Below are 21,556 nucleotides of genomic sequence, written 5' to 3' on the forward strand. Positions count from 1 at the left end.
ATTGCGTAGGTTCACGAGTTTAATTTTCCGGATGGTGGGGCTGACATATTTTTGAAGGAATGGAGCGACTGGGCTTGTATACACTGGAATTTAGAAGAATGATAGGGGATCTTTTTGACAGGGCGTCTTGTTAAGGGTTTGGACACGCTAGATGCAGGTAATATGTTCCCAACGTTGGGAGAGTCCAGAACCAGGGGGGCACAGTTTAAGGAAAAGGTGTAGGTCATTTAGAATGGAGATGAGGAAAATTGTTTTCACCCAGAGAGTTATGAGTCTGTGGAATTCTCTGCCTTAAAAGGCAATGGAGGCCAATTCTCTGGATGCTTTCAAGTGAGATTTAGATAGAGCGCGTAAAGATAGCAGAGTCAGGGGATATGGGGAGAAGGCAGGAAAGGGATACTGATCATGGATCAGTGAATGGTGGTGCTGGCTCGAAGGGCCAAATGGCCTCCTATTGTCTATTGTATATGACCTCGTCGTATACTTTGATAGCCTTCCAGTGTTAGGCTCTTCTATGTTGGATGTTCATCCTGCCCCATGTGGAGGCACGGGGACGTGGCACGGAGAATGATACGTGGCCTGGCGGCTCACATCCTGGGGATAAAGGCGTGGCCTGTATCCGGGGCATGTCCTGGATGGATCATACCTTGTTTTTATTCCACATTGTCGCGCACTCACGCATGCAGGTATAACCGCGCTCCGGTTTCGCACATTGCCCGTAGGTGAAGCCCTCCTGCAGCGGGTAGGGGATGTGTTTCCATGGAAGGAGGAAGACTGTGCGCAGAACATGGAGGAAAGTCAGGCAACTGATGAACAGAAATATCGCCCTCAAGGAAAAACCGGCTTCAAACGTCACCTGCGCGGGAAGGGGAGGAGGGGATAAGAAGAGAGGATTCATTCAGAGTGTTGGTCTGACCATTCACATCTGACAACGTTCAGAGCAATCAGCAAACAGGTCACCGGAACCATCTAACTACCCTCTTACCCATCTCAGCACTCCGTGCACCTAACATTCTCCTTCGCTTCATTGTCCATCTCTATTTCAGATTATCTATATTACTAAAAGTTTGATCTTGAACACTTCCTGTATATTGATTTTAGAAAAAAAAAACGCTACCACGGCTGTGATTTTTGGCCATCTTAATCAGGGACCCCCTCCGCTGCGCAGGACAAAAGTTTTTTTCCCATCGATGAAAAATAAGAGTTTTATTAGTATTTTAAAAATGTTGAGATTCTCTCTCCTGAAGCCCACGCCCCTTCCGGAGGGACTATAAAACCCGGAAGTGTTGAGTGCCGCAGTCAGTCTCCGCAAGATGCGGGAGCGAGAGGGTCACGTCTCTTATTCTGAGCTGTGAATAACACTGAACACATGTCTACTATGTGAGTGGTTTAACTGACCTGTCAGTCCCCTTAATATGGTTTGAAAATATAGTTTGGAAATGCTAAAGCTGTGTTGCCATTGGTTTGGAAATGCTAAAGCTGTGTTGCCTTTGGTTTGGAAATGCTAAAGCTGTGTTGCCATTGGTTTGGAAATGCTAAAGCTGTGTTGCCTTTGGTTTGGAAATGCTAAAGCTGTGTTGCCTTTGGTTTTGAAATGCTAAAGCTGTGTTGCCTTTGGTTTGGAAATGCTAAAGCTGTGTTGCCTTTGGTTTTGAAATGCTAAAGCTGTGAAGCCTAATTAAAGTTGCCTTGCCTAATTAAAGTTGCCTTGCCTAATTAAAGTTACCTTGCCTAACGAAAGTTACCTTGCCTAATTAAAGTTGCCTTGCCTAATTAAAGTTGCCTTAACTAATTAAAGTTGCCTTGCCTTCTATATAATTAAAAGTCTAATCTTGACCACTTCCTGTTTGCGCTTTATATTGATTTTAGAAAAACGCTTGCACGTAGGGCTGCGGTTTTTGGCCATCTTACTCAGAGTCCTCCTTCGATTTTTCCCATCGATCAAAAATAAAAGAGTTATTATTGTTTTAAAAATGTTGAGTTTCTCTCTCCTATCAATCACGCCATGAAGGCAACGTCTCTTCTGGTGGGAGGGGGGAGCTATAAAACCCAGAAGTGTGAGCGTGGCTCAGTCTCTGCAAGATGGAGGAGGGAGAGATCACGACTCGCTGTCTTTAGTGCCCTTGCACCCTGCTTGGAATGGTATGAAGCTGCACTTGAATTAGGTGGCCTTGCACCCTGGTTTAAGTGGTAAGAAACGGCACTTGCATTTGGTGGCCTTGCACCCTGCTTGAAATGGAATTTCAAGGATCAGCTGTGAGTCAACTGCCAGCCCACCAGCCTTGAGTGTGTGAGCTGCCAGCACAACAGGCTTGAGTGACTGAACCGCCAGCCCAAGAATCCATTCGGCCCACAATGTCCATACTAGCCTTCTGGAAACCAGTCCCTTCAGCCCACGACACCCATACTAGCGTTACAGAACCCCCCCCCCCCCAACCCACTGGCCACCAATATTGGAATTGGTGGAGAGGTGGAATATTGCGTTGGGGTACCAGCCCTCCCGTGTGATGCTGGGAGCCAACGTGTCCCACTTAGTCTAGTTCTACACATATCCCATTGCCATCTCTCTCTGTTGAACTATACGAAGTGTGATCGGCTTAGATGGGGCGGTTGGGAAGGATGGGATGGCACGAAAGTTCTTCCACGGTGCTCTATCTTATCTCTTTCTTTAGGTATCTTGAAATTGCATTCGACACCTCCTCTTGTCCTTACGTGCAATTATACCCTCTCCATTCAACCTCTTTTAACCGGTCCACACTCTAATTTTCTTCCCATTTCGTGCCACGTGCCCTCCTCCGCCGTACACTCGATCTACGTCTTTACCCACCCACTTCCACCCTGCATTGATCCCTGAACTGGTGGCCCTTTATGCAAAGATTCTGGGTGTCGGCAACATGCTACTACTGCGGCGTTGGAGGCAGGTACAATATTAACATTTAGAATGCCTACACCTATTCAAGTGCATGCAGGGGATGGAGGTCCGTGGATTCTGCGACGGCAGTGATTAGTATAACTTGCTGTGATATTGTGCGCCGATAGGCATATTCGTCTGCTGTTACATAGAAACACAGGAAATACGTGCAAGAGGAGGCCATCCGGCCCTTCGAGCCAGCACCGCTATTCAATGTGATCATGGCTGATCGTCCCCAATCAATAACCCGCGCCTGCCTTCTCCCCATATCCCTTGATTCCACTCGCCCCCTAGAGCTCTGTCTAACTTTCTCTTAAATCCATCCAGTGATTTGGACTCGACTGCCCTCCGTGGCAGGGAATCCCACAAATTCACAACTCTCTGGGTGAAAACGTTTTTCCCACCTCAGTCTTAAATGGCTTCCCCTTTATTCTAAGACTGTGGCCCCTGGTTCTGGACTCGCCCAACATTGGGATTTCCCCCCCCCCCTGCATCTAGCTTGGCCAGTCATTTTTTAATGTTATATGTTTCTATGAGATCCCCCCCTGTTCGACGATTAATGCCCAACCTCTGCTGCAATCAATCGGATTTACTCCGTGTTGGGCTTGCAATTGAAATTCCCTCTCCCTGTATTGTATTGACAGGTCTCTTACCTTAACCACGAGGAAGATGGCCGGGGCAGAACCGAAAGCCCCGTTGTACACCGTGATTACTGTGGAGCGCTTCCTCCCGAACAAATTTCCAACCTGTGGAGCAGACGGGATGTAAGCGAGCGGGCCAGAGATGTGCAGACAGTTGAAGGGAAGGGAAGGGAAGGGAAGGGAAGGGAAGGGAAGGGAAGGGAGGAAGGAAGGGAAGGAAGGAAAGGAAGGGAAGGAAGGAAGGAAGGAAGGAAGGAAGGAAGGAAGGAAGGAAGGAAGGAAGGAAGGAAGGAAGGAAGGAAGGAAGGAAGGAAGGAAGGAAGGAAGGGAGGGAGGGAGGAAGGGAGGGAAGGGAGGGAAGGGAGGGAAGGGAGGGAAGGGAGGAAGGGAGGAAGGAAGGAAGGAAGACAAACATAAATAGATAAATAGATGGATAAATAAATATACAAGCAGACAGACAAATAAATAAATAAATACATTGATAGGTGGACGGATAAATAAATAAATAAAAAGGTTGCTCACAAGAAGAAACTGGAGAAATATACATGTGTGTGATATATTTATGTACATATATGTCACCTATACATATGCATCTATATCTATATAAATATATGTATGTGTTATGAATATATGTGTCTATATATAAGAAACTAAAGTAATATATATATATGTTATATAATTATATACATCTATATAACATATATATGTGTATCACACATGTATATATAATGAATATATATTTCATTATGTCTCACACATGTATACATATAATGAAAATACATGTGTGTATATATGTTTTTAATATATATTATATATATTAAATTATATATATTTAATTAATTAATAATTGCATTTATGGCTTATGTCCATCATGGGAAATAAGTTAAAGAGAAGAAGAGAACAAGAATGGTCTGCAAAATTCCCCAGTACAATTTTCCTTTTGTTTTAAACCAACCTTGATGAAACTGCCAGGATATTTCATCCAAGTCCCCATTTTGCCAGAGAAACATAAACAACCATCTGAATTTATTGATAGGGGGAGAAGTCAAATGGCTAAAACAGCCAATGCCTCATCCTTTCACATCAGTTGTCAAATTTATGGCACCTTGACTAAAAGCAAAAGGACATAGCAAATGGCAACGTTCTGAAATTGGAGCTCTGAAGATGGTTAAGTTTAACTATATCAAATTCTCCCTCAACACTTGTATATGGTTGCAATTTAGAATTGATCAATCCAATAAGTTAGGAGAAACACAACTGGAGAGGCAGCATCTCTGGAAAGTGGGAATGGGTGACGTTTCGGGTCGAGGCCCTTCTTCAGTACTACTCCTGCATTTTGTATCTACCTTTGAACTACGTACATGCATCTGCAGTACTTACCTACCCAATCTAAGGTTGTATGGTCGCTGAATAAAATCAGCCTTAGGTGAAACATCCATTGTTAATCTTGCTCAGAACAAATGTTAGTTTGTTAAATACTTCATTTAGATAACCCCACGATTACAGACAGATCTCATTCCAGTCTCTGGCTATTGGGAAGATCAAACCCATTTTATTGTTGCAAAACAATTCCATAAACACAAAAAAATATTAAGGAACACTCCAAGAGTCAAGCAACTGGCATCTTCATATTGCTATTATTTTACCAAATAAAACACAAATCATCATTTTTCTCTAAGCTGCAGGTGATCATTTGGTATTCCTGCCTAGTCATTTTTTATTTACCTTTGAGCATACAAAGTACTGTCATTTTGGAAGGAGCTCCAGAAAATCCTGAATCCACTTCCCTCTGCATTGTCATTCCTTGAAGAGGTTTTAACATTTTCCTTTGAAGGGCGCATGCTGTTGTGAACAATGAGATTAGATGAATTACAGAGTGCAAGTTTAATACAAAATTCAATTCCAACACATTTCAAATTTTACATCCCAAGAAAATAACTAAATCTTAAATAAAACTCAAGAACTCATTTCCATTACTCGGTATATTAGGACAATCTTGAATCTGAAGCTAACAACGGCAACGTCAAAAGGTAAGACACAAATTGTTTAGTGTTAGATTGGTTGGTTAACATCTCAATTCTTTGCATCATATATGCTCACACACACATATATCATGGTGGACTGGCAGCTCTATCACTCAGGCCTGGTGGGCTGGCAGCTCTGTCACTCAGGCCTGGTGGGCTGGCAGTGCACTCACTGCTGCTCCTTGAAATTCCATTTCAAGCAGAGTGCAGGCCACCAAATCCAATGCCATACCATTTCAAGCCGAGTGCAGGCCTCCAACTGCAAATGCAATTCCATACAATTTCCATCAGAGTGCAGGCCACCAAATCCAAATGCAGTTTCATGCCATTTCATGCAGAGTGCAGGCCACCAAATCATAGTGCAGGCCACCAAATTCAAATGCAAATTCATACCATTTCAAGCAGTGTGCAGACCACCAAATTCAAATGCAATTTCTTACCGTTTCAAGCAGAGTGCAGGCCACCAAGTTCAAATGCAATTTCATACCATTTCATACAGAACGCAGGCCACCAAATTCAAATGCAATTTCATACAATTTGGGCTTTATACTCCAGGTCCCCGGAAGGGGCGTTACCCTCACCATAGTGATTGACAGGCGAGAGGACCAATCAGCTGACCTCACGATTTTAAAAATATTCATAACTTTCTTATTTTATTTCGATCGGAAACTCTCCCCCCTCTCTCCTCCACATTTCTGCCCCCCCCCGTCCCCCCATCATCCCCCTCGTCCCCCCTCACTCACCCTCTCGCTCTACCCATCCTCTCCCCCCTTTTCCCATTCCCTCCTCTCCCCCCTCTCACCTCTCCCGGCCTCTCTCCTCTCTCTTCCCCTCTCTGCACCCGCTCTTCCCCTTTCACTATCCGCACCTCTCCCCCCTCTCCCTGCCCATCTCTCGCCCCCTCTCTCTGCTCCCTCTCTCTTCCCGCACTCTTCCCACTCCCCCTCTCTCCTACTCTCTCTCCACCCACCCTTTCTCCCCTCTCTCGCCCCTCTCGGCATCAGTGTCAGTACCTGCCCGCCTCTCTCTATCTCTGCCCCTCTCTCTATCTCTGCCCCTCTCCCTCTGTCTCTGCCCCACTCTTTCTGTCTCTGCCCCCTCTCACTCTGTCACTGCCCCCTCTCCCTCTACCCTCTCTCTCTACCCCTCCCCAACCATCTCCCTCTCTAAACGCGCGCGAGGGTCTATGCATGAATAGATAGGACGGGGATGGGGTAATAGTCCAGTCAAGTCACATTTATTTATATAGCACATTTAAAAGACAACTCTCGTTGGCCAAAGTGCTTTACATTTGTTATAAGAATAGCACAACAAAACAAACTACATACATATATACACGTAGCCCTCACTCAGAGGACGTCAGGAAAGGCTTGGGAGTATAGATAAGTCTTTAGTCTTGACTTAAAAGAGTCGATGGAGGGGGCAGTTCTGATGGGAAAGGGGATGCTGTTCCACAGTCTAGGGGCTGCAACCACAAAGGCGCGGTCGCCCCTGAGCTCATGCCTAGACCGTAGGATATTCAGCAACCCCAAGTCGGCCGATCTGAGGGGCCTGGAGGTGGAGTGGTGGGTGAGAAGACTTTTTATGTAGGTGGGGGCAAGCCCATTGGGGGCTTTGTAGACATGGAGGAGGATCTTGAAGTTTATACGGAACCGCACAGGGAGCCAGTGGAGAGAGGCCAGGATCGGGGAGATGTGGTCCCTTTTTCGGGTGCCCGTCAGGAGTCTCGCTGCGGCGTTTTGGACCAGTTGCAGGCGGGACAGGGAAGATTGGCTGATGCCAGTGTAATTGTTTGTAGTGTAGTGTAGTTGCAGTAATCTAGGCGGGAGGAGATGAATGTGTGGATGATCTTTTCCAGGTCATCAAACTGGAGGAATTGTTTTATTTTATTTTAGCTGGCGTCCGAAGCTGAAAGAGGCTAACTTTTACCACGGCATTGACTTGTTTGTCAAATTTCAGTGCTGAGTCAAATATCACGCCAAGGTTTTTGACGTGAGGTTTGAGTAGTGGAGTAAGGCTTCCAAGGTTGGCTGCTATTATTTTGATTGAGTCCAAGGGGCCGAGAAGGATGACCTCAGACTTACTCTCGTTTAGTTGGTGGAGGTTCTGGGCCATCCAAAAACCAATCAAATCTGCTTAACCTCATCCTCGAGGCAGCGGATGAGGTTAAGCAGATTTGATTGGTTTTTGGGCTTCAGGGGGAGATAGAGTTGGGTATCGTCTGCGTAGCAATGGAAGGAAATGCCGTGCCTTTCAATGACTTGGCCTAAGGGGAGCATATACAGGGAGAAGAGAACGGGGCCAAGGATGGAACCTTGTGGAACCCCACAGCAGAGATTAGCTGGGGAGGAGAATGAGTTGCCTATGTTAGTCGAGAAACTCCTACCTTTGAGGTAGGCGATGAACCAGCTCAGGGCAGTGCCATCAATACCAACCCCATACCGGAGACGGTCAATTAGGATGGTGTGGTCGACAGTATCAAATGCTGCACTGAGGTCAAGAAGGAGCAGACTTGCACAGTCGCCGGAGCCAACGGTGAGCAGTAGGTCATTGTGTACCTTCAACAAGGCAGATTCTGTGCTATGGTGAGCCCTGAAACCTGATTGGAAGGTTTTCAAGATAGTGTTTTGGTGAAGGTAAGGTATAAGTTGACTTAAAACTACTTTTTCAGGGGCTTTTGAGAGGAAAGGCATGTTAGAAATGGGTCTGTAGTTGCTTGGCAAGGTGGGGTCGATGTTAGGTGTTTTCAGGAGTGGTTGGACCACCGCATGCTTGAAGCAGGTAGGTACAGTGCCAGTGGCCAGAGAGCTGTTGAAGATGGCGAGGATGCTGGGACCAGCTGTTGTAATGACGTCCTTTAGTAGGGCAGAGGGGACAGGCAGTAGGTTTCATGGTGGTGATCAGTTTTACAAGGGAGGGTAGAGTAACAGGTTGGAAACTGTCTAATTTTGAAGAGCAGACTAATGAGACAGCCAGGTCACGGGTGGGAGGGGAAATATTCGTTCTTATATTCTTTACCTTGCTGGTGAAAAATGTGGTAAATTCTTCGCACTTAGCAGGGGACCCAGTTAGGCTGGTGCTGGTGGCAGGACAGATGATGGAGGTGATGGTGCTAAAAAGGACCTTGGAATTTTGCGCGTTTTTGGAGATAAGGGTGGAAAAATATTTAGTTCTTGCAGATTTTACTGCTTCCTGGTATTTGTCAAGATTATTTTTCAGGAGTTCAAAGGAAATTTGCAGCCTATCAGATTTGTACTTCCGTTCTGATTTTCTGCATTCTCTTCTTAGGGCTCTGGTGGTATCATTGAGCCACGGCTCGCTTTTTCATTTTAAGAGGAGCAACAGAATCCAGGACGGAAGAGCAGGTATTATTGAATAATGAAATTAGGTAGTCGGTACTGAGATGAGGGGTGGACGCCTCAATAGTGCAGATGTCGGTGGCGGCTATAAGACCCTCAGAGAACTTACTGGCCGTCGTGGAGTTAACGTAGCGGGAGTAGCGAGCAGGGAGATGGTATTTCGAGGGAGTGAAAGGCAGAGATATATCAAATATAATAGCACTATGATCAGACACTCGTATGTGTATGTGACAAATAAACTTGACTTGACTTGACTTGACTTGAGACAGGCAGGCATCAATAATATCTGTGTTACAAGTTGGGAGACCAGACGAAAGCACTAGGTCTAGTGTATGGCCAAGCTTGTGCGTGGGACCAGTGGTGAGTAGAGACAGATTGAAGGACTGTTAAAGTCACCAAGAATCAGGACCTGGTCAAATTTGGGCAACAAGCTAGCAATAAGATCACCAAATTGTGAGACAAAGTCCTCAATTTGAGACACAACCCCGAGGCAGCCTTCATTGTTGCGGGGGACTTCAATCACTCTAACCTGAAGACTGTACTCCCCAAATTCCACCAACATTTCTCCTTCCCCACTAGAGTAGACAAGACACTGGACAAAGTCTACACCAACATGGCTGAAGCTTACAAAGCCATCCCCCTCCCCCACCTTGGTCAGTCTGATCACGTCTCATTGTTCCTGCTCCCTAAGTACTCCCCACTCATCAGACGGGTTAAACCAACTGTGAGGACAGTTAAAGTCTGGTCAGAGGAAGCGGACTTCACACTTCAGCAGTGTTTTGGAAACACTGACTGGAAGGCGTTTGCAGCCCAGGCCACCCTTGACTCCCACACGGACATTGATTCCTACACATCCTCTGTTCTGGACTTTATAAACTCCACCATCAATAGTGTCACCTCCCTCAAACAGGTGACCATATTCCCGAATCAGAAGCCATGGATGAACAGCGAGGTCAGGCTACTGCTGAAAGCACGGGACACCGCTTCAGGTCAGGCGATGCTCGAGCCTACAGTTCAGCCAGGGCTAACCTGAAGAGGGGCATCAAGAAGGCCAAGCACTGCCATAAGCTCAGGATTGAGGAGCACTTCAACAACAACTCCGACCCCCGACGCATGTGGCAAGGCATCCAGGCCATCACGGACTACAGACCCTCCAACACCACCCCCACATCCAGCGACGCCTCCTTTCTTGAGGAGCTTAACCACTTCTATGGCCGCTTCGACAGGGACAATCTAGAGACAGCCATCAAGGCTGTGCTACCTGCCGATCACCAACCCCTCACACTCACCCCCTACGACGTATTTGTGGCACTGAGTAGGACTAATGCACGTAAAGCTGCTGGCCCTGACGGCATCCCCGGGCGCGTGCTCAGGGCCTGTGCTGCGCAGCTGACAGACGTCTGGACTGACATCTTCAACCTGTCACTTGCCCAAGCAGTTGTCCCCACGTGCCTTAAAACCACCTCCATCGTGCCAGTGCCAAAACACTCCACTGCGGCAAGCCTCAACGACTTCCGCCCAGTTGCACTTACCCCCATCATCACCAAGTGCTTCGAGAGGCTGGTCCTGGCACACCTCAAAAGCTGCCTACCCCCCACACTGGATCCCTATCAGTTTGCCTACCGCAAGAACAGGAGTACGGAGGATGCCATCTCAACGGCACTTCACTCCGCCCTCTCCCACCTCGACAACAGAGACACTTACGTAAGAATGCTGTTCATCGATTACAGCTCAGCATTCAACACCATTATACCATCAAAACTGATCACCAAACTCGGTAACCTGGGCATCGACCCCTCCCTCTGCAACTGGATACTGGACTTTCTAACCAACAGACCCCAGTCTGTTAGGTTAGACAAGCACACCTCTTCAACCCTCACCCTGAACACCGGCGTTCCACAGGGCTGTGTGCTGAGCCCCCTCCTCTACTCCCTCTTCACCTATGACTGCACACCTGTACATGGTACTAACACCATCATCAAGTATGCAGATGATACAACGGTGATTGGCCTCATCAGCAACAACGATGAGTCGGCCTACAGGGAGGAGGTCCAGCACTTAGCAGCATGGTGCGCTGACAACAACCTGGCCCTTAACTCCAAGAAGACCAAGGAGCTCATTGTAGACTTCAGGAAGTCCAGGGGCGGCACGCACACCCCCATCCACATTAACGGGACGGAGGTGGAACGTGTTTCTAGCTTCAGGTTCCTGGGAGTCAACATCTCCGATGACCTCTCTTGGACCCACAATACCTCAACTCTGATCAAGAAGGCTCACCAGCGTCTCTTCTTCCTGAGGAGACTGAAGAAGGTCCATCTGTCTCCTCAGATCCTGGTGAACTTCTACCGCTGCACCATCGAGAGCATCCTTACCAACTGCATCACAGTATGGTATGGCAACTGCTCTGTCTCCGACCGGAAGGCATTGCAGAGGGTGGTGAAAATTGCCCAACGCATCACCGGTTCCTCGCTCCCCTCCATTGAGTCTGTCCAAAGCAAGCGTTATCTGCGGAGGGCGCTCAGCATCGCCAAGGACTGCTCTCACCCCAACCATGGACTGTTTACCCTCCTACCATCCGGGAGGCGCTACAGGTCTCTCCGTTGCCGAACCAGCAGGTCCAGGAACAGCTTCTTCCCGGCGGCTGTCACTCTACTCAACAACGTACCTCGGTGACTGCCAATCACCCCCCCACCCCCCGGACACTTATTATCACTTATTATTATTTATTTAAATCATTTGCTATGTCGCTCTTCCAGGGAGATGCTAAATGCATTTCGTTGTCTCTGTACTGTACACTGACAATGACAATTAAAATTGAATCTGAATCTGAATCTGAATTATGCATCTTTGGTGGGCGATACACAAGAACAATTAATAGCGGACAGATTAGACCAACTATGATTAGTTGATGTTCAAAACTGGAAACCTGATCAGTGTTCAGAAGGCGGCAGTTGAAAATTTTCTTAAACACAGTGACTAGGCCCCCTCCGCGACCTGAGAGCCTGGGCGAGCTGAAAAAGTTACAGGTATCAGGGCAGAGTTCCACGAGTGCAGCAAGTTCACCAGGATTAAGCCAGGTTTCAGTGATCAGTAGGAAGTTCAATCCACGTGCGGTGAAGAAGTCATTGAGAACGAAGGTTTTATAGAGCACTGATCTCGCATTGATCAGGGCCACTTTTGCAGGGACTGCAGGTGAGTTGAGGGCCGGAAGCGGCTCCCACGCCAGCGGGCGGATGTTCAGGGAGACCACGCCGCTGCGCTTCACACAGGGCCTGGCTGGGAGCCCGCGTACCGACAGACCTGGGACCGGGAGGATCGACCGGAGAGAAACATACATCGGCTCGAGGGACCGCCGGTGGATGGAGCGGTAGGGCCGACCAGGTCCGTCCTCACAGCTCTGGGCGAGGTGAGCAGATGTTAAACGGGCGCGGGCGAGGTTCTTCAGCCTTACCACGGCGCCCGCGCGTTTACTCCGTCTCCAGGCTCGGCTCGTGCGGCGGCCGCCACAAGACCGAGCCCATACATCCATCGGGAGCCGAGCAAGGAGCGTATGGTAAGTGAAATCTTGTCCGGGGTCTGTTGGGGGTTCGGCCGGGGGCCCAGCCCGGGGCTCAGTCGGGGGCTCAGTCCGGGGGTCGGTCCAAGGCTTAGACCGGGGCTCTGTCGGAGGCCCAGTCCGGTGTCTTGTCCGGGGCTCAGTGGGGGGCTCAGTCCGGGGTCTAGTCCGGGGCCACGGATGGAGTTCTCGACGACAGAGACTCGGCTCGGTGCGGGGCATCGTCCGGGCCTCGGTGCGGGACCTCGGGTGAAGACCTCGACGACCGAGGCTTGTATAATTTAATAATGTTTACCGTTCGTACGCCAGCTTTGACTGCAGGCCATACGAACGGTAGAGATTACCTTTAACGGGTCTTTGTTCAGGCGGGAGACGACGGGCAGCCAAACACAACGGCGCGGCCATCGTGATAATCAGTAATAGAAGCGGATGAATAATATTAATATAATATCAAGGGGGTTGTTAGTGTGTGTGTGTGGGGGTGGGGGGGGGGGGGGGGGGGGGGGGGGGGGGTTAGTGTTTGTGTCACGCCGCAGCCTACCCCCGCAACCGCGCGTTGAGGGAACGGTACCCAACGGGTCCCACTTGGTCTAGTATATAGTCTATAAATAGTCTGTAAATAGTATAGAGGACTCAGTGGGCGGTTTGGCCAGCTTCCAGCTTAGGTACTGAAGGACGGCACATTGGCGTGGCTGCCACACAGCGACAGAGACAAGTTCACAACTTACAGGAGTAGAATTGGGCCATTCGGCCCATCGGATGATATCTAATCCCGTTGTCAAGCCTTCTCCCTATAATCCTTGACACCTGTTCTTATCAATAATTTGTTTATCCCTGCGTTAAAAAATATCCACTAACTTGAGGCCAAGTGGCAATGCGTTCCACAGATTAACTACCATCTGACTGAAGAAGATGTTCCTCACCTTCTTTCTCAAAGAGCGCCCTTTATTTCTGAGAGTGTGACCTCTGGTCCTAGACCCTCTCACCAGTGGAAGTGCACTATCTACAAGTACTCTATCGATTAATTTCATCTTTCTGCAATTTTCAATGAGGTCCTCCCTCAACCCAGTGCTGTCAAGTGCTCATCATATGCTAACCCCCCAATCCTGGAATCATTCTTGTAAACCTCTTCTGTATCCTCTTCAGAACCACCACATACTTCCTCAGATATGGGGCCCACATTTGCACACAGTACTCCAAATGCGGCCGGACTAGCGCCTTATACAGCCTCAGTATTACATCTCTGTTTTTGTATTCCAGTCCTCGTGATATAAACGCTAGCGTTGAATTTGCCATCCACACTACCGATTCGACTTGCAAATTAACTTTTTGGGACTCCTGCACCAGCACTCACAAGTCCCTTTTGCTCTACGATTTCTGGAATCTCTCTCCATTCTGAAAATAATATACGCATTTATTCTTATTGCCAAAATACTAAATTGTTCACTTTGCTACATTGAATTTCATCTGCCACTTCTCTGGCCACTTTCGTAGGCTGTCCAAGTCTTTCTGCAGAGTCCTTGCTTCATCTACACAGCCTGCCCCTCCACCTATCTTAGGGTCATCTGCAAACTTGGCCACATAGCCTTCAATCCCTTTATTTAAATCATTCATAATCAATGTACATAGACGCGGCCCAATCACCGACCCTTGCGCAACTCCACTGGTCACTGGCAGCCAACCTGCAAAAGCTCCTTTTATTGCAACTCTTTGATTCTGCTACCCAGCCAACCCACTATCCATGCTATATGGTCGGTGAGACAAAGCGGAGGCTTGACGATCGTTTCGCCGAACACCTCCGCTCGGTCCGCATTAACCTACCTGAATTCCCGGTGGCTCAGCACTTCAACTCCCCATCCCATTCCGTATCCGACCTCTCTATCCTGGGTCTCCTCCATGGCCAGAGCGAGCACCACCGGAAACTGGAGGAACAGCTCCGCATATTCCGCTTAGGGAGTCTGCATCCTGGGGGCATCAACATTGAATCCAACCAATTTTGTTATTCCTTGCTGTCTCCTCCCCTTTCTATCTCTCCCTCAGCCCTCGGGCTCCTCCTCCTCCTTTTTCATATCTTCTCCCCCCCCCCCCCCCCTGCTGCTGCACCCGCTGAGTTTCTCCAGCATTTTTGTGTACCTTCGATTTTCCAGCATCTGTAGTTCTTAAACACACCCATGCTATGTTCTTCCCTTTAATACCATGGGCTCCCATTTCCCTTAGCAGCCTGGCGTGCTACACCTTATCGAAGGCCTTCTGAAAATCTAGGGAAACCACATCCACAGCGTCCCCTCTGTCTTTCCTGCTATTAATTTCCTCAAAGAACTCCAGCAGATTCTACAGGCAATATCTCCCAGTCACAGCACGACGCTGACTTAGAAACATAGAACCTTAGAAAATAGGCGTTGGAGTAGGCCATTCGGCCCTTCGAGCCTGCGCCGCCACTCAATATGATCATGGCTGAACATCCAACTCAGTATCCCGTACCTGCCATCTCCCCATACCCCCTGATCTCCTTAGCCACAAGGGCCACATCTAACTCCCTCTTAAATATAGCAAATGAACTGGCCTCAACTACCTTCTGTGGCAGAGAATTCCAGAGATTCACCACTCTCTGTGTGAAAAATATTTTTCTCATCTCGATCCTAAAAGTCTTCCCCCTTATCCTTAAACTGTGACCCCTTGTTCTGGACTTCCCCAACAACGGGAACAATCTTCCGGCGCCTAGCCTGTCCAACCCCTTAAGAATTTTGTAAGTTTCTATACGATCCCCCCTCAATCTTCTAAATTCTAGCGAGTACAAGCCGAGTCTATCCAGTCTTTCTCCATATGAAAGTCCTGACATCCCAAGAATCAGTCTGGTGAACATTCTCTGTACTCCCTCTATGGCAAGAATGTCTTTCCGCTGATTAGGAGACCAAAACTGCACGCAATACTCCAGGTGTGGTACGACTGTAGTAGAACCACCTTCGGCCTATATTATCGAGAACTTAAAAGTAATTTCATCCTTTATAATTGACTCTCAAATCTTACCAGCCACCGAAATCAGGCTAACCTGTGTATAGTTTCCGCTTGTCTGCCTTGCTCCCTTCTTGTACAGCGGGGTGATATTCGCAATTTTCCAATCTTCAGTAACCACTCCGCACTCTACTGATTCTTGAAATATCACAACTAATGTCTCCCCAATCTCTGAGGTCACCTCCTTCAGAACCCTGGGGCGCAGTCCATCTGCTCCAGGTGGCCTATCCATCCTCAGACTTTTCATTTTACCTAGCAACTTCTCGTTAGTAATCGCCACTTCACTAACTTCCACCCCTGACACGCTCGAATTACATGGACATTGCTGGTGTCTTCCTCTGTGAAACCTGACGTTAAAAAATTCCTTTGCATCTCTGCCATTTCTGATTTCCCGTTATTACTTCTCCTGCATCATTCTCCAGCGGTCCAATGCCCACTCTTGCCTTTTTACTCTTTATATATCCGTAGAAACGGTTGCGATCGCCGTTCATAATATTGGCAGGCTTACATTCCTACTACATCTTTTCTCTCCGTATTGCCCTTTTAGTTACTTTTTATGTTCGTTAAAAACATCACAATCCTCTGGGCTTTCCACTAACCTTTGCAATGTTATTTACTTCTATTTTTCTTTTACATAGTCCTTAACCTAAGTTGTCAGCCATTGGCGTCTTATTTTCCCCAAGGAATCTTTTATCCTCTTTGGAATAAAATAAATCTGCACCTTCCGTGTTAACCGCAGAAATTCCTACCATTACTGCACTACCGTCATCTATCCAGTGGCGGACTGAGTCTAAAAATATTGGTTGCCAGGAGACAAAGGGGGCCCACTTCATCAGGGGCCCACTTGCCATCGGGCAAGCTGACACCCTGGCCAGTCCGCCACTGTATATATATCTGTCTCTCTATCTCTCTCTCTCGTAGGCTGCCATGTCCTCCGCATGGATTGATCTGCTCAGTGCGCCCTTTGAACCGATGACCTTCCGTGCAACCCCCCCAATAAAGCAACAGTGAGCTACTGGGTTTTCTTATTTCGACAAGAAGGCGACCTGATTTACCGTTGGGCATTCACTCGTGTGACCATGATCAATGAGTCTGTGAAGAGACGGACCTGAGTCAGTGTGACAGCGGCGCCGGCGTCATCCCGCTCAACAAAGAGACGCAGCGGCAGATAGACCCCTCCCCCTGGCGGCTGCCGCGGGGAACGGCAGCTCTGCGCCGGCAGTGGCTGCGGCAGCGAGCGGACATCCTGCGCTGTTGTCAGACGATCAGTTAGATGCCGTTCAGGAATGGTCCGGGAGGCAAAGGCTTCACGGAGGCGGTGGAATCGCCTCTCCTTCTTTAAAGAATCAGAGGACATTGTGAACAAATGAAATTGGTGGGAAAAACTCAACACTGACTGAGCAACAAACCCAACACAAGGGAGGTGCGGTTGTACTCTGGCAGGCTGAACTCTAACCTCTGGGCGGTCACGGTGGCGGTAGAGTTGCTGCCTTTGCGCGAATGCAGCGCCGAGACCAGGGTTCGATCCCGACTACGGGTGCTGCTGCATCTCTTTGTTGACTTAGTGAACTTATCCTCGTCTTTAACGTTCAGTGATCCCGATGAAGTTGGACGTAGCTTTGTGTTTTATCTGTTAGATTCTTTTGAGATGATGTATTGATTTGGGGTGAACCATCGATATGAAATGCTCTATGAAAGTATATGAAGACAGTATATGCCGTATTGCCTTTGGGCTTCATAATTATTGATATAATTTGCAATTAAGCCTGAGTGTCTAAGATAGTTTGGAATGGTTCCTAGTTCTGAGAAACTCTGTATTTAGGCGCATTATTGTCGCAGTGAGAGGGGAGCTATTTTTCCGCCGCTCCATTGTGAGTCAAAGATGTTCCTGCAAGAAGCGGATTGAATCCGTCGAGTCATTCTTTGTCTTCGTGGAAACAAAGATACTAGAGGAGCTCCTCTAGGATCTTTGAGTGGAATAACGTGGCGCTGCTGTTGGTGATAGTGTGGTAATGGTGATGGTTCTTGTGGGAGGGCGGTATTGGGTCCAAAAACTGCCGGAGATTCGGTGGGGCTGAAGAAGAAATCCTCGTGGCGGAATCGGAGGACATAGCAGGGTCACAAGCGTCATCTGTGGATCAGGTCCGGGCCTGCCCCACTTTCACGACCTAATTCACGACCTTTTTTACTGGTGGACATTTTTCATCAGGCTAGAAAAACGCCCCGGCCTACTTAATGCCACGGATACCTACGGATAACATCACGACTTACCTACGACCTCTTACGACATCCTACGACCTCGTGACGACCATGCTGCCAGTATGAATCTTGTGAAAACTCGGTAGATGTCGTAAATTAGGTCGTGAAAGTGGGACAGGCCCTGAGGATCCTCAGCGTGTCGAGGAGAGAGGGGGAGGGTGAGCAGATGGAATGGAGAGGGCACGTATTCCTAAACCCCGCGCCGCTGAGTGCATTTAACTATCAGCGAAATGGGGGATGTCACCACTTCTTTGAACTGTTGCCTGAACTTAGTCTGGGTGAGGGCGTAAAGAGCCGTGTTTGTGCAGCAGCTCAGGATCTGCAGCATGTAGCCTACTTCGCCGATGGCAAATTCTGGATAATTCTGGAAAGGTGAAGGTGACGGTGAACCAGACAGGACAGTCTGTGACGGCGTAAAGCAAGACGGCGTAGATATTACACACTCGGACATGGTTCAAGAACATAAATGCTTGCCGGTAAGCAATTGGAATCTGCCTCAGTATCAGGTCGATAATAATGACCAGTAGATCGGCCGTTGCCATGGCGATCAGGTAGCGAGTGACACCTCTGGAGAGGCCGCACTTTCCCCGGGACAGGACCACAATCGTCAGCGTGTTCACTGCGAGGATGGAAGTAAACAGAGACATGACAGCCAGCGGACAAAGCAAACTCGGCAGATTCATCGAGGGGCAAATCAAATGCACAATCCTGCTCTGGAGTTCAGAGTTGTAGAATATTTTCCAACAAAACTGTCTACAAGTAACTATTCAACTAAATTAATTACTGATGGTAAAATAACTGCATCTGCTCGACGACTAAACAGACGAGAAGCTGCCGTTACGACGGTTCGGATAAAGAATCTGACCGGTTTCTGACCATTGCTCACTTCACCATGTGAGTTTAGCTCATTGGCTCACTTTGAATCTGGTTGAGTGTGGGCTGGAGAACAAACACTCGTCCTGCTCTTTACGCAGGGACGTTGAGTTTGTGTGGATCAATTAGCCCGGGTTCTCCCTATATTCATTGCCCAATGCGCCAGTGTCAGTCTGTTGGGGACAGTCATGGTTCCGATCACGGAGCATAAGCTGTAAGCAGACACAAAATTGGGCAAAACTGGGCCCGATTCCAGCAGGATCCGGCCCAGTCGCACCTGTGAGGATGAAGGACCCAAAGTAAAGGGTGTCAATGTGTCAAGATTGCCTTGACCCTGTAAAAACCCGTTAAACATGTAAACATCAAATAATAGCAATTTTGCATTTTGCCGTGGTCAGTTTCAACAGTTGGACATAGATCGCCGAGCGCACGGCAGCAGTGGTTTACAGCAGGAGAGTAAATTACAAGAATTGTAATGCAGTTAACGATTGTTTACCGTTTTAATAACATTAGCTGTGGACATGGTAGCAATATAAAAGAAACATAGAAACATATAAAATAGGTGCAGGAGTAGGCCATTCGGTCCTTCGAGCCAGCACCGCCATTCAATATATGATCATGGCTGATCATCCAACTCAGTACCCTGTACCTGCCTTCTCTCCATACTCCCGGATCCCCTTAGCCACAAGGGCCACATCTAACTCCCTCTTAAATATAGCCAATGAACTGGCCTCAACTACCTTTGTGGCAGAGAATTCCAGAGATTCACCACACTCTGTGTGAAAAATGTTTTTCTCATCTCGGTCCTAAAATACTTCCCCCTAATCCTTAAACTGTGACCTGCCCAACATCGGGAACAATGTTCCTGCATCTAGCCTGTCCAACCCCTTAAGAATTTTGTAAATTTCTATAAGATCCCCCCCTCAATCTTCTAAATTCTAGCGATATAAAAGAAACAAGTATTAAGGGTAAGCGACACGGTGATAAACCTCTGACCCCCACAATCAGGCAGCATCAACACATTACCCATTACTCAGTCGAGGATTGCTTAAAGGGACACGTCATGAATTGTTCGAGCCGCGGAATTTGATACCGGATCCCGTAACTGCCGCTTCTCACCTGTTGATGCCTGGGAATTTGGACGGTGACTTACCTGGAAGAGCAACAAGGGCGAGGATGGGATAAAAGACAGGCTGAATAGTCATGAGTAGACGATAGATCCAATCGCTTAAGCTGTACCCAGACCCAAAAATTCCGTCAGCCATAGTGAAGTTTCCCTTCTCCATCGCGGTAACATCCCACTCTACCGTTTTCAGAGACCGATCCATTTGTGTAACAACTGTTCCTCGATTGCACGCGGTAACATTCACTTCACTCTCTAATATTCCCGGATTCCTAAACATCCATCTAACATCCCACTTTATTGTACACAGATACCCAATGGTTTTTCCCTCTGTGGAGCTGCTGCTCTTTGTCGGTGACGGACGGGATGCTCTCGCTCGCACTCTCATATCCCATTAACAGGAATCGTTTTTATTGGAACTGGGAAACCTCCGGAGACACAACCGGGCTCCGTGCGGACTGACGTTAATTACACTCACTGAACAAACATCTACTGTTAACTCTTTTGTGTCCGGGCACAAAGTGCCGCACGGAAAGGGTAGCAGTCATCATGGGGGATGATTTCCATTCTTTATGTTCTGTCGAGTGGACAGTTAGTGCCGGGGGAAAATCTGCGGGGCTGATAGAATCCGCACCATCTCTCCGCAATCCCAATAATCGTGAGCAGTCGCCTGAAATCGCAATGTTCAGATTACGCGTTTCCATGGACGAGTGCATTTCGGGAATCTTGATTCATTTAATCTGACATCCTGACATGGAGGACATGCATTAGAAAATTAAAAGAACGGAAATGCACCATTCATTATATTTAAATAATGGATTTGGGGCCCAGCCAACCATTCAGTAATAAAGACATCCATCAGATCGCTTTTAAAATATTTTCCTCTTACCCTAAACCGATGTCCTGTTGAAGATGACATTCCGACCATGGGGAAAAAAATCGATCTCTGCTCTCCGTCCGTCGTATCCTGATACGTTTCTTTCAGGTGACTTCTCAACGTCCATGGCTGCAGGGAAGATGTCGCGTACTCCAATCTCATAGAAACATAGAAACATAGAAAATAGGTGCAGGAGTAGGCCATTCGGCCCTTCGAGTGTTTAATTGTGATATGTACAGAGAAGTCAACAATATGTGTTTCTTGTAGCAGCATAACACATCTGTAAAGACATCGCACACAGATAACACAACGAATAAAATAAAGTTCAATAGCTAAAATAATAAATGTTAGGGCAAATCCAAAGCTGGAAGTCTCAAGCACAAACAACACTTTCCGTAGTTCATAGTTTAGTCGGTGTTTGTGGTGGTCAAGAGCCCGGTTGTTATGCAAATATATTGTTCCTGAAACTGGGGTGAGCACCGTTTGCAGACTCCGACATTCTTTCTCGGAATTTCGAGAGAAACAAGACCATGGACAGGGTGGTGAGGGTTCTAGATGATGGCCGGTTGCCATTTCATGACACTGCCCCTTATAGATTCATTAGATGGTGGATAGTTCAGATAATGGATAGGACCGGTCGATGGCCACCACGTGTTTTAATCTCCTACATTCCTGGGCTTTCGAAGTGTCGAACCAGGCCCTGCGGCAACCAGTCAATATCATAGACTTGTAGAAGATCGAGAGAACATGCGTCACCACACCGATGTCCTCTCTAGTCTAACACAGTCATGTCGATGGAATTTCTTTATGATTCCATGAAATTGCTGGGTCCACGACAGATCTTCAGAAATATGCACGGCAAGGAACATAAAGTTGTTGACTTCTCCACCATCGAACCGTCGATGAAGACAGGTTAATCGA

The 21,556-nt window shown here is 47.8% G+C and overlaps 1 long non-coding RNA gene across 1 annotated transcript in view; it reads right to left on the reverse strand.

The window, feature by feature from the left end:
• Positions 1-5,384: 5,384 nt before the first annotated feature.
• Positions 5,385-21,556, reverse strand: part of LOC116989201 — a 20,906-nt gene continuing 4,734 nt past the window's right edge. The window contains exons 2-3 of the long non-coding RNA XR_004416169.1: positions 15,453-15,459; positions 5,385-5,394 (exon numbers count right to left, since the gene is read on the reverse strand). This is a non-coding gene — a long non-coding RNA (uncharacterized LOC116989201). The remainder of the gene's footprint in view (positions 5,395-15,452; positions 15,460-21,556) is intronic.

The sequence above is a fragment of the Amblyraja radiata genome, chromosome 28 (genome assembly GCF_010909765.2).
Source record: "Amblyraja radiata isolate CabotCenter1 chromosome 28, sAmbRad1.1.pri, whole genome shotgun sequence".
NCBI lineage: Eukaryota > Metazoa > Chordata > Chondrichthyes > Rajiformes > Rajidae > Amblyraja > Amblyraja radiata.